Raw genomic sequence first — 13,099 nt, 5'->3', positions numbered from 1 at the left:
TATAAAGAACTACCAAACTCAATGCTCAAAAACCAAATAAGCCAGTCAAGAGATGGGCAAGAGACATGAACAGATATTACCCCAAAGAAGACATACAAATGGCCAACAGACACATGAAAAAATGTTCAACATTACTTGGCATAAGGGAAAAACAAATCAAAACCACGATGAGATGTACCACCTCACACCAGTCAGAATGACTAAAATGAACAAGTCAGTAAACAACAAATGTTGGCAAAGATGCGGAGAAAGGGGAACCCTCTTACACTGTTTGTGGGAATGCAAGCTGGTACAGTCACACTAGAAAACGGTATGGAGGTTCCTCAAAAAGCTAAAAATAGAGCTACCATATGACCGTGTATTTGCACTACTACGAATTTACCCTAAATATACAAATATAGTGATACAAAGGAGTACCTGCACCCCACTGTTTATAGCAGCAATGTCCACAATAGCCAAACTGTGCAAAGAGCACAGATGTCCATTGACAGATGAATGGATAAATAAGATGTGGTATATATGTACAATGAAATATTACTCAGCCATCAAACATGATGAAATCTTGCCATTTGCATCAACGTGGATGGAACTGGAAGGTGTTAGCTGAATGAAATAAATCAGTAAGGCAAGACAATTATCGTATACTTTTATTATGTGTAATATAAGAATCCGAGCAGAGGATCATTAGGAGAGGTGGGAAAACTGGGAAGAGATCAGAGAGGGAGACAAACCATGGGAGACTCTTAATATAGAGAAAAAAACAGGGTTGCTAGACGGAAGGTGGGGAGGAAGATGGGGTAACTGGGTGATGTGCATTAACGAGGACACTTGATGTATTGAGCACCTTAATATCAGCGATATACTTAGGAATTTCTATTTACCATCCCCCTGTATTTAGGCTTACTGGGTTGAAGGTTTAAATTCTATGCGAGGGAAATTTCAGCCAGGGGACATGATCTAATGTTGAGCGCTGGGTGTTATATACAACTGATAAATACCAATGCTACATGTGAAACAATGATATAATATGTGTTTGTTAATTGAATTTAAATTAAAAAAAAGAAAAAGTGGCATACCACACGCATTATCCATTCAGAGCCTCACACACTCCCCCACGATATCCTATCTCCATTGGCAGATGAGTAGATATTGGTACGTCATGTCAGAGAGCTGACGGGGACACGAAACTCGGACGCCGGCCTGCGTCTCCTGCCCTTGCTGAAGGGCACTCCCATTCCCATCTGCAGGCGAGTTAGGCAGGACATCACCCGTCCTGACGTTCTGAAGCCTGAGCGCCATGAAGATGTTCGTTTGAGGGTCTTCGTGGAGTGCAGAAGTCCTGTTCTCCTGTAGTTGCCGGTGCTAGATATGTGGGACAACGTGGTAGACGTCCGTGTCCTACCACTCGGGGACCCGCAGCCCTGTGTGAGGGCAGCGGGCCGGCCCTGTAGAGCTCTTGGGAACACGGGGGCCCTTGCGTGGCCTCGGGCGCCAGCGCGCCCGTCATGCACCCCTCCGCCTCAGGGATAGGTGAGCCTGCGGTGGCCTCACGAGCGAGGGCCGCGCCTGCACACACACGTCTTGTGGAGTCATGGAAGTCCCCTTCTGCTTGGGCCTCCTGGTCCTCAGGCCCTATTGGCAGAGTACAGAGGTATCAGGCCATTTTGTGCCCATCCCATCATGCTCGCCAACCGGCAGGCGATTTGGCGTCGTGATCCACACGTTAGCAAGGAAAGTCAGGACGGGCGATGTCGGGGAGTCCCCGAGAGGCTGTGCAGTGGGCGCGTATGATGACTTGGAGTAATCCGTGACCTCTGAGCCATGTAAGGGAACCTAACAACCTCCGGCGTTAGGGGAAGGAAGCGTGAAGCGTTGGAGGGAAATCAAGGTGCCTCTCTGGGAGGGAGTGGGGCGTACGCAGGGGTGGGGCGGAGGGCGGGGTGGGGGAGACACTAAGTGAGGAAGAAGGAAGAGAAGAGAGCATGGGCCTTCACAGGAGTCCTGACAGACAGAAGGCTGGCGCTTCTGGTCCCGACCTAACGCATGATGCTGCCTCGGCGCTCAGGGACGTGAGGCTGGATTCAGGCTCTGAGAGGAAGAGCGCACTTAGGCCCCGAGTCACCTCCCGGGAGCAGTGGAGGGACCTCTGAGGAGCTAGGAAGGCTCCTGACCTGGGCAGACGCCAGCACGGAGGACGAGCTATGCGGGAGGCTCTGGACAGACTGCCAAGACCAAACATGCCTCCTGCTGGTCCTTAGGAGCTGGGGGTTTGCGTGAGGAGGTGAGGAACAGACGCGACCTGGGTTGCTTCCTACTTGCTAGCTATGGTCCCAGTGCTTCCTGTCCGGTGTCCTTAATTCGTTTCTTTCCGTCAGTTTTTCTTTTAATCGCAGCAGAGTCAACCTGTCGTGTCACAGTCCTTTCAGGTGTACCGTGTAGTGATTCAGCAATGCCCTAGGTCACCCAGTGCTCATCACGGCAAGTGCCCTCTTTAAGCCCCATCACCTGTTTCACCCGTCCCGCGCCCCCGTCCCCTCTGGGAACCATGGGTTTCTTCCCTGTAGTTAAAGAGTCTGTGGCTTGGTAGCGCACCTTCTCCCTCTCTGTCCCTCTCTCCCTCCCTCTCTCTCTTTCTGCCTCTCTGCCTCTCTCTCCGTCTCTGTCCATCTCCGTCTCTTTCCCTTTGCTCTTTTGTTTAGCGTCTCCAGTGGCACCTCTGAGGGAAATCGTCCGGTATTGGTCTTTCTCTGACTGACTTATTTTGCTTAGCATCGTACTCTCTGGCTCCATCCATGTCATTGCCAATGGCAAGTTTTCTTTCTCTTGCGTGGCTGAATACTTTCCCATCGGAGATCGAGACCCCATCTTCTTTATCCGTCCATCCGTCGGTGGACACTCGGGCTGCTTCCGTATGTGGGCTAGTGTCAGTCACGCTGCTATAAACGTGGGGTGCACGTAGCCCTTCGCAATCGTGTTTTGGTATTTGGGGGAGCGTGGGGAAGCCCCAGCAGTGCGATCACTCGATCGTAGGTTAGTCCTGCCTCTACCTTTTTGAGGACACGCCATAGCGTTTTCTACAGTGGAGGCACCCCCCAGTGTTTGCATTCCCACCAACAGCGCGGGAGGCTTCCCCTATGTCCAGCGCCCCACCAGCACCTGTTGTTTCTTCTCCTGTGGGTTGTAGCCATGCTGACAGGTGTGAGGTGCTATCTCCTTAGAATTGTGATTGGCATTTCCCAGACAATGAGTGATGTGGAACATGGGTTCGTGTGTCCGTTGGCCATGGATAGGCGTTCTCGGGAGAGATGTCTGTTCCTGTCTTGTGCCCACTACTGCATTGGGTTTCTCGTTTTGGGGGTGTTGAGTTTCTTGGGGGGGGGCGTACGTTCATCTTTACGGATTTTGGATCCTAACCCTTTTCGCCTGTGCCATTTGCAAATATCATGCCCCGTTCCGTCTGTGGCCTTTTAGCTTTGCTCATTGTTTCCTTGGCTGTGCGGACGCCTTTCCATGTGATGTGGTCCCGATAGGTTACGCTTGCTCTCTTTCCCTTGCCTCAGGAGACCTATCTGGAAGAGGCTTTGCTACGGCCAGCGTCAGGGCCCTGACCGCCTGCGCGGTCTTCTAGGACCTTTCTGGTTTCGGGTGTCACATTCTGGCCTTTGACGCACTCGGAATTTTTGGTGGGTGCGTTTGGTGTAAGGAAGGGGTCTTGTTTCATTCTTCTGCCTGTAGCTGCCCAGGTTTCCCAACACCGTTTGTTGAGGAGACTGTCTTTTTTTCCCTTTGCGTTTTCTTGCCCCCACCCCCCGCCCCGATGGAGATTGATTGAAGAACACGCCACCGTCGGGTTATTTGTGGGTCCTGTGTTCCATTCCACAGATCCGTGGGTCGACCTTTGCGCGCACGCCATCCTGTTTTGATGACTACAGCTGTGTCTGGAATTGGGCTGCCTCCGGCCTCTCTCTCCCCCTTCCAGAGAAGTTTGTCTCTTCGGGATCTTTTGTGGTTCCGTCCCCATGGGAGGATGCTTTGCTCTCATTCTGCAGAAGAAGAAGAAAGCTGCCGTTGGTATTCTGCTTGGGCTGGCATCAAATCGGTAGTATCGTGAAGCCTTGGCAGAATTTTCCACCTAGGGATGGAGGTTCCCATTGTAGGGATGAGGACATCGAGGCTGGGACGGGGCAAAGTCGTGTCAGAGTATGGGTCCTCCCAGGAGCTACTGTGAAAGAAGAGCGTCCAGGCATGGAGATTCTTTGGGGAGGGCAGATCCCACCGGTAGGAGCGTGGGGAGGTGACACAGGGAAGAGGCACTAGGAGGCCCGTGTCCCAGCTTGCAAGGGAAGCTTAAGCCTGAGACATGTATCCGGAACGACGACACACACACGTCGGGGTTCCCCGAACGCAGCAACGAGGGATCTGGGGTCTTTATACACCAGCTCTCCGGAAGCATTGGTTGAGCATTTCTATCAGTGTGGCAAGCACCGGTAGCGTGACGTTCTGCTGTGGCGTGAAAACAGCCCCGAGGGGTAGAGACGCGGTCCTGCCGGCTAGGTGTCGTCCCCCTCCACGCTACGATCCGAGATATGGGGCTGACGTCTTCAGGACATCGTGGCCAGTCTCTGGTTTCCACCAGTCATTCCCCTGTTGGGCTGCAGACGAGGAGGAGCAAGAGGAGCTCCAAGGCCGGGAGGGAGCCCGGACAAGAAGGAAGGAGGAAGGACGGAAGGGAGGGAGGAAGCAGGGAAGGAAGGAAGGCAGACAGGAGGGCAGGGAGGACTGAAGGAAGAGAAAAGCATAGAGACAGACATGGAACCGAGAAGGAAAGGAAACAAGAAGAAAGGAAGGAAGGAACAGAGAGAGGGAGGCAGGGAAGGCGGGTGGGAGGGGGGGCGAGGGAGGGAAGGAGGAGGGAAGGCACCCAAAGAATTCAGGATTCAAAAGGATCCAGCTCGACACAGGTATAGGCAGCAGCACGAAGTCCCTGACCTGGCTAGTTCACAAGGAGAGGACTAGAGTCACCCAGTCGTCCTGCGTTGACCAGAAGTGCCCCAGTTACATCCCGGAAAGTCCCAGATGCTGGGCAAGCGCTCAAGCCTAGGTCAGTCAGGAGTGCTGGTCAACAAGGACGTAGCGTGACTGAGGCTTGCCTCGTCCCAGTGCACTGCTGCCGCCTCTGCCCGCCTGCTTTGGTTCTGCCTTGCCCTTTGGAAGACAGGAGTCCAGACGGCCTCTACCCAAGGTCCTTGATTGAACTGGGATGCCCGGGTGGGGTAGGGTGCTACGAGAGGCAGATGCCTGCGGGAGTCTGGAATCAGGCTTTGTGGGGAAACGGACTTGGGCTCAGGCACGGCCTCCGGTGGTCCCTGTGAACATACCGACGTCATTCTCGGCCCCCCTCCCACGCCCTCCCCCCCTCCCCAGGAATACTCCCGATGGACATCCAACCTAGGGACCAAAGCTGGGGAAGGACCGCTGCTGGGACACTCCTCAGGCCAGCGGGAACTCTATCGCGTGATCCGATGGTCAGTGAAGCGAGAACAGCGCTGCTGATGGGACTACCTTGCTTTCATCTGAAAACGTTTCTATGAGTTATTCTCAATTAGGAAACACATTAAGCACTTATTCTCTAAAGATTCCTAACAGGTAGGGAACTTCCTCTTCAACCAGCCCCCAGTGACTATGGGAGACGGTGTAAACAACAACAAGGAAAGTCCTGCCCATTGGTCCAAACCTCGGGGGGTCCAGGGTATAAAAGCCCCAGAAGAGAAGGAGGCCGCAGTCAGAATCTGAGAAACTCACCTCTGAACGGAAGCCCCCGCTCCACCCGTGACACCATGAGCAACTCGTGCTGCTCCCCTTGCTGCCAGCCTACGTGCTGCAGGACCATCTGCTGCAGGACCACCTGCTGCCGGCCCAGCTGCCGCGGGTGCGGCGGCGGCTGTGGCCAAGGCGGCTGCGGGTCCGGCGGCTGCGGGTCCGGCGGCTGCGGGTCCTGCTGCTGCCAGCCTTGCTGCTGCCGCCCGACTTGCTGTCAGACCACCTGCTGCAGGACCACCTGCTGCCGGCCCAGCTGCTGCGTGTGCGGCAGCGGCTGTGGCCAAGGCGGCTGCGGGTCCGGCGGCTGCGGGTCCTGCTGCTGCCAGCCTTGCTGCTGCCGCCCAACTTGCTGTCAGACCACCTGCTGCAGGACCACCTGCTGCCGGCCCAGCTGCTGCGGGTGCGGCGGCGGCTGTGGCCAAGGCGGCTGCAGGTCCGGCGGCTGCGGGTCCTGCTGCTGCCAGCCTTGCTGCTGCCGCCCAACTTGCTGTCAGACCACCTGCTGCAGGACCACCTGCTGCCGGCCCAGCTGCTGCGGGTGCGGCGGCGGCTGTGGCCAAGGCGGCTGTGGGTCCGGCTGCTGCGGCTCCAGCTGCTGACAGCCTTGCTGCTGCCCCTGCCCAACTTGCTGCCGCACCACCTGCTGTAGGACCACCTGCTGCCGCCCTTGCTGCGTGCCCAGCTGCTGCCAGCCTTCCTGCTGCTGATTGCCTCACCAAGAACCACCGTCTGCACCCGGCCCTGATTTGCCCTTTGGGAAACCAAGTCAAGGCCAAGCGTTGCTGAAAGCCTGCACGCCATCGCCAACGTTTCTGCCACTCATCTGCCTCCTGACAAGCTTGTGAAGCGGCTCGATGGAGGCTGGACCACTTCTCCCTGAGTCTCTGCTTCCTCCATCTCATGGGTCACGTGCCGGCTTCATGCATCCTGACGTGGACTCGTGATCTCTGCCTTGACTCCTCCGCCGTCAAGATCGTCACCCTCTCCCTATCCCGTCACTTAGAGAAACAAATCCTCATGCCTCGGGCCCAGGTGTCTGCCACGACCGAAAGTCTGGGCATCGTGTTTTCTTTGTCCGTGTCCTCACGGTCCTTGTATCCTGTTTCCTCCCTTGCGTGATGCCTTCGAAGGCTTCCCTCGAGGCCAGGGGGTGTCACCTCTATTTCTTAATAAACCCTGTAGCGTTGTGCATCCCATATGGTGTTCGTGTCCTTGTACGGCATTCGCGACGTAACCGTGTATATGCGCAGGTCGCATACCACACGCGGGATCCATGCGGAACCTCGCACCCTACCCCACAAGTTCCTGTCTCCACTGGCAGATGAGCAGATGTTGGAACGTCATGTCAGAGAGCTGACGGGGACACAAAACTGAACGCCGGCCTGCGTCTCCTGCCCTTGCTGAAGGGCACTCCCATTCCCATCTGCAGGCGAGTTAGGCAACGCCCCGCGCCTGAACGCCAGGAAGATGTTCGTTTGAGGGTCTTGGTGGAGCGCGGAAGTCCTGTTCTCCTGTAGTTGCCGGTGCTAGATATGTGGGATGACGTGGTAGACGTCCGTGTCCTACCACTCGGGGACCCGCAGCCCCGTGTGAGGGCAGCGGGCCGGCCCTGTAGAGCTCTTGGGAACACGGGGGCCCTTGCGTGGCCTCGGGCGCCAGCGCGCCCGTCATGCACCCCTCCGCCTCAGGGATAGGTGAGCCTGCGGTGGCCTCACGAGCGAGGGCCGCGCCTGCACACACACGTCTTGTGGAGTCATGGAAGTCCCCTTCTGCTTGGGCCTCCTGGTCCTCAGGCCCTATTGGCAGAGTACAGAGGTATCAGGCCATTTTGTGCCCATCCCATCATGCTCGCCAACCGGCAGGCGATTTGGCGTCGTGATCCACACGTTAGCAAGGAACTTCAGGACGGGCGATGTCGGGGAGTCCCCGAGAGGCTGTGCAGTGGGCGCGTATGATGACTTGGAGTAATCCGTGACCTCTGAGCCATGTAAGGGAACCTAACAACCTCCGGCGTTAGGGGAAGGAAGCGTGAAGCGTTGGAGGGAAATCAAGGTGCCTCTCTGGGAGGGAGTGGGGCGTACGCAGGGGTGGGGCGGAGGGCGGGGTGGGGGAGACACTAAGTGAGGAAGAAGGAAGAGAAGAGAGCATGGGCCTTCACAGGAGTCCCGACAGACAGAAGGCTGGCGCTTCTGGTCCCGACCTAACGCATGATGCTGCCTCGGCGCTCAGGGACGTGAGGCTGGATTCAGGCTCTGAGAGGAAGAGCGCACTTAGGCCCCGAGTCACCTCCCGGGAGCAGTGGAGGGACCTCTGAGGAGCTAGGAAGGCTCCTGACCTGGGCAGACGCCAGCACGGAGGACGAGCTATGCGGGAGGCTCTGGACAGACTGCCAAGACCAAACATGCCTCCTGCTGGTCCTTAGGAGCTGGGGGTTTGCGTGAGGAGGTGAGGAACAGACACGACCTGGGTTGCTTCCTACTTGCTAGCTATGGTCCCAGTGCTTCCTGTCCGGTGTCCTTAATTCGTTTCTTTCCGTCAGTTTTTCTTTTAATCGCAGCAGAGTCAACCTGTCGTGTCACAGTCCTTTCAGGTGTACCGTGTAGTGATTCAGCAATGCCCTAGGTCACCCAGTGCTCATCACGGCAAGTGCCCTCTTTAAGCCCCATCACCTGTTTCACCCGTCCCGCGCCCCCGTCCCCTCTGGGAACCATGGGTTTCTTCCCTGTAGTTAAAGAGTCTGTGGCTTGGTAGCGCACCTTCTCCCTCTCTGTCCCTCTCTCCCTCCCTCTCTCTCTTTCTGCCTCTCTGCCTCTCTCTCCGTCTCTGTCCATCTCCGTCTCTTTCCCTTTGCTCTTTTGTTTAGCGTCTCCAGTGGCACCTCTGAGGGAAATCGTCCGGTATTGGTCTTTCTCTGACTGACTTATTTTGCTTAGCATCGTACTCTCTGGCTCCATCCATGTCATTGCCAATGGCAAGTTTTCTTTCTCTTGCGTGGCTGAATACTTTCCCATCGGAGATCGAGACCCCATCTTCTTTATCCGTCCATCCGTCGGTGGACACTCGGGCTGCTTCCGTATGTGGGCTAGTGTCAGTCACGCTGCTATAAACGTGGGGTGCACGTAGCCCTTCGCAATCGTGTTTTGGTATTTGGGGGAGCGTGGGGAAGCCCCAGCAGTGCGATCACTCGATCGTAGGTTAGTCCTGCCTCTACCTTTTTGAGGACACGCCATAGCGTTTTCTACAGTGGAGGCACCCCCCAGTGTTTGCATTCCCACCAACAGCGCGGGAGGCTTCCCCTATGTCCAGCGCCCCGCCAGCACCTGTTGTTTCTTCTCCTGTGGGTTGTAGCCATGCTGACAGGTGTGAGGTGCTATCTCCTTAGAATTGTGATTGGCATTTCCCAGACAATGAGTGATGTGGAACATGGGTTCGTGTGTCCGTTGGCCATGGATAGGCGTTCTCGGGAGAGATGTCTGTTCCTGTCTTGTGCCCACTACTGCATTGGGTTTCTCGTTTTGGGGGTGTTGAGTTTCTTGGGGGGGGGCGTACGTTCATCTTTACGGATTTTGGATCCTAACCCTTTTCGCCTGTGCCATTTGCAAATATCATGCCCCGTTCCGTCTGTGGCCTTTTAGCTTTGCTCATTGTTTCCTTGGCTGTGCGGACGCCTTTCCATGTGATGTGGTCCCGATAGGTTACGCTTGCTCTCTTTCCCTTGCCTCAGGAGACCTATCTGGAAGAGGCTTTGCTACGGCCAGCGTCAGGGCCCTGACCGCCTGCGCGGTCTTCTAGGACCTTTCTGGTTTCGGGTGTCACATTCTGGCCTTTGACGCACTCGGAATTTTTGGTGGGTGCGTTTGGTGTAAGGAAGGGGTCTTGTTTCATTCTTCTGCCTGTAGCTGCCCAGGTTTCCCAACACCGTTTGTTGAGGAGACTGTCTTTTTTTCCCTTTGCGTTTTCTTGCCCCCACCCCCCGCCCCGATGGAGATTGATTGAAGAACACGCCACCGTCGGGTTATTTGTGGGTCCTGTGTTCCATTCCACAGATCCGTGGGTCGACCTTTGCGCGCACGCCATCCTGTTTTGATGACTACAGCTGTGTCTGGAATTGGGCTGCCTCCGGCCTCTCTCTCCCCCTTCCAGAGAAGTTTGTCTCTTCGGGATCTTTTGTGGTTCCGTCCCCATGGGAGGATGCTTTGCTCTCATTCTGCAGAAGAAGAAGAAAGCTGCCGTTGGTATTCTGCTTGGGCTGGCATCAAATCGGTAGTATCGTGAAGCCTTGGCAGAATTTTCCACCTAGGGATGGAGGTTCCCATTGTAGGGATGAGGACATCGAGGCTGGGACGGGGCAAAGTCGTGTCAGAGTATGGGTCCTCCCAGGAGCTACTGTGAAAGAAGAGCGTCCAGGCATGGAGATTCTTTGGGGAGGGCAGATCCCACCGGTAGGAGCGTGGGGAGGTGACACAGGGAAGAGGCACTAGGAGGCCCGTGTCCCAGCTTGCAAGGGAAGCTTAAGCCTGAGACATGTATCCGGAACGACGACACACACACGTCGGGGTTCCCCGAACGCAGCAACGAGGGATCTGGGGTCTTTATACACCAGCTCTCCGGAAGCATTGGTTGAGCATTTCTATCAGTGTGGCAAGCACCGGTAGCGTGACGTTCTGCTGTGGCGTGAAAACAGCCCCGAGGGGTAGAGACGCGGTCCTGCCGGCTAGGTGTCGTCCCCCTCCACGCTACGATCCGAGATATGGGGCTGACGTCTTCAGGACATCGTGGCCAGTCTCTGGTTTCCACCAGTCATTCCCCTGTTGGGCTGCAGACGAGGAGGAGCAAGAGGAGCTCCAAGGCCGGGAGGGAGCCCGGACAAGAAGGAAGGAGGAAGGACGGAAGGGAGGGAGGAAGCAGGGAAGGAAGGAAGGCAGACAGGAGGGCAGGGAGGACTGAAGGAAGAGAAAAGCATAGAGACAGACATGGAACCGAGAAGGAAAGGAAACAAGAAGAAAGGAAGGAAGGAACAGAGAGAGGGAGGCAGGGAAGGCGGGTGGGAGGGGGGGTGAGGGAGGGAAGGAGGAGGGAAGGCACCCAAAGAATTCAGGATTCAAAAGGATCCAGCTCGACACAGGTATAGGCAGCAGCACGAAGTCCCTGACCTGGCTAGTTCACAAGGAGAGGACTAGAGTCACCCAGTCGTCCTGCGTTGACCAGAAGTGCCCCAGTTACATCCCGGAAAGTCCCAGATGCTGGGCAAGCGCTCAAGCCTAGGTCAGTCAGGAGTGCTGGTCAACAAGGACGTAGCGTGACTGAGGCTTGCCTCGTCCCAGTGCACTGCTGCCGCCTCTGCCCGCCTGCTTTGGTTCTGCCTTGCCCTTTGGAAGACAGGAGTCCAGACGGCCTCTACCCAAGGTCCTTGATTGAACTGGGATGCCCGGGTGGGGTAGGGTGCTACGAGAGGCAGATGCCTGCGGGAGTCTGGAATCAGGCTTTGTGGGGAAACGGACTTGGGCTCAGGCACGGCCTCCGGTGGTCCCTGTGAACATACCGACGTCATTCTCGGCCCCCCTCCCACGCCCTCCCCCCCCTCCCCAGGAATACTCCCGATGGACATCCAACCTAGGGACCAAAGCTGGGGAAGGACCGCTGCTGGGACACTCCTCAGGCCAGCGGGAACTCTATCGCGTGATCCGATGGTCAGTGAAGCGAGAACAGCGCTGCTGATGGGACTACCTTGCTTTCATCTGAAAACGTTTCTATGAGTTATTCTCAATTAGGAAACACATTAAGCACTTATTCTCTAAAGATTCCTAACAGGTAGGGAACTTCCTCTTCAACCAGCCCCCAGTGACTATGGGAGACGGTGTAAACAACAACAAGGAAAGTCCTGCCCATTGGTCCAAACCTCGGGGGGTCCAGGGTATAAAAGCCCCAGAAGAGAAGGAGGCCGCAGTCAGAATCTGAGAAACTCACCTCTGAACGGAAGCCCCCGCTCCACCCGTGACACCATGAGCAACTCGTGCTGCTCCCCTTGCTGCCAGCCTACGTGCTGCAGGACCATCTGCTGCAGGACCACCTGCTGCCGGCCCAGCTGCCGCGGGTGCGGCGGCGGCTGTGGCCAAGGCGGCTGCGGGTCCGGCGGCTGCGGGTCCGGCGGCTGCGGGTCCTGCTGCTGCCAGCCTTGCTGCTGCCGCCCGACTTGCTGTCAGACCACCTGCTGCAGGACCACCTGCTGCCGGCCCAGCTGCTGCGTGTGCGGCAGCGGCTGTGGCCAAGGCGGCTGCGGGTCCGGCGGCTGCGGGTCCTGCTGCTGCCAGCCTTGCTGCTGCCGCCCAACTTGCTGTCAGACCACCTGCTGCAGGACCACCTGCTGCCGGCCCAGCTGCTGCGGGTGCGGCGGCGGCTGTGGCCAAGGCGGCTGCAGGTCCGGCGGCTGCGGGTCCTGCTGCTGCCAGCCTTGCTGCTGCCGCCCAACTTGCTGTCAGACCACCTGCTGCAGGACCACCTGCTGCCGGCCCAGCTGCTGCGGGTGCGGCGGCGGCTGTGGCCAAGGCGGCTGTGGGTCCGGCTGCTGCGGCTCCAGCTGCTGACAGCCTTGCTGCTGCCCCTGCCCAACTTGCTGCCGCACCACCTGCTGTAGGACCACCTGCTGCCGCCCTTGCTGCGTGCCCAGCTGCTGCCAGCCTTCCTGCTGCTGATTGCCTCACCAAGAACCACCGTCTGCACCCGGCCCTGATTTGCCCTTTGGGAAACCAAGTCAAGGCCAAGCGTTGCTGAAAGCCTGCACGCCATCGCCAACGTTTCTGCCACTCATCTGCCTCCTGACAAGCTTGTGAAGCGGCTCGACGGAGGCTGGACCACTTCTCCCTGAGTCTCTGCTTCCTCCATCTCATGGGTCACGTGCCGGCTTCATGCATCCTGACGTGGACTCGTGATCTCTGCCTTGACTCCTCCGCCGTCAAGATCGTCACCCTCTCCCTATCCCGTCACTTAGAGAAACAAATCCTCATGCCTCGGGCCCAGGTGTCTGCCACGACCGAAAGTCTGGGCATCGTGTTTTCTTTGTCCGTGTCCTCACGGTCCTTGTATCCTGTTTCCTCCCTTGCGTGATGCCTTCGAAGGCTTCCCTCGAGGCCAGGGGGTGTCACCTCTATTTCTTAATAAACCCTGTAGCGTTGTGCATCCCATATGGTGTTCGTGTCCTTGTACGGCATTCGCGACGTAACCGTGTATATGCGCAGGTCGCATACCACACGCGGGATCCATGCGGAACCTCGCACCCTAC

At 56.9% G+C, this 13,099-nt stretch overlaps 2 pseudogenes; both read left to right on the top strand.

Annotated features, from left to right (window-relative positions):
- Positions 1-5,837: 5,837 nt before the first annotated feature.
- Positions 5,838-6,527, top strand: LOC123781871 (uncharacterized; annotated as a pseudogene).
- Positions 6,528-11,822: 5,295 nt separating this feature from the next.
- Positions 11,823-12,512, top strand: LOC148107949 (uncharacterized; annotated as a pseudogene).
- Positions 12,513-13,099: the final 587 nt, after the last annotated feature.

Source organism: Ursus americanus, chromosome 23, assembly GCF_024610735.1.
Source record: "Ursus americanus isolate L20-20 chromosome 23, mUrsAme1.1.p, whole genome shotgun sequence".
NCBI classification, from domain to species: domain Eukaryota; kingdom Metazoa; phylum Chordata; class Mammalia; order Carnivora; family Ursidae; genus Ursus; species Ursus americanus.
This window is presented reverse-complemented; position numbering and strand designations above follow the sequence as displayed.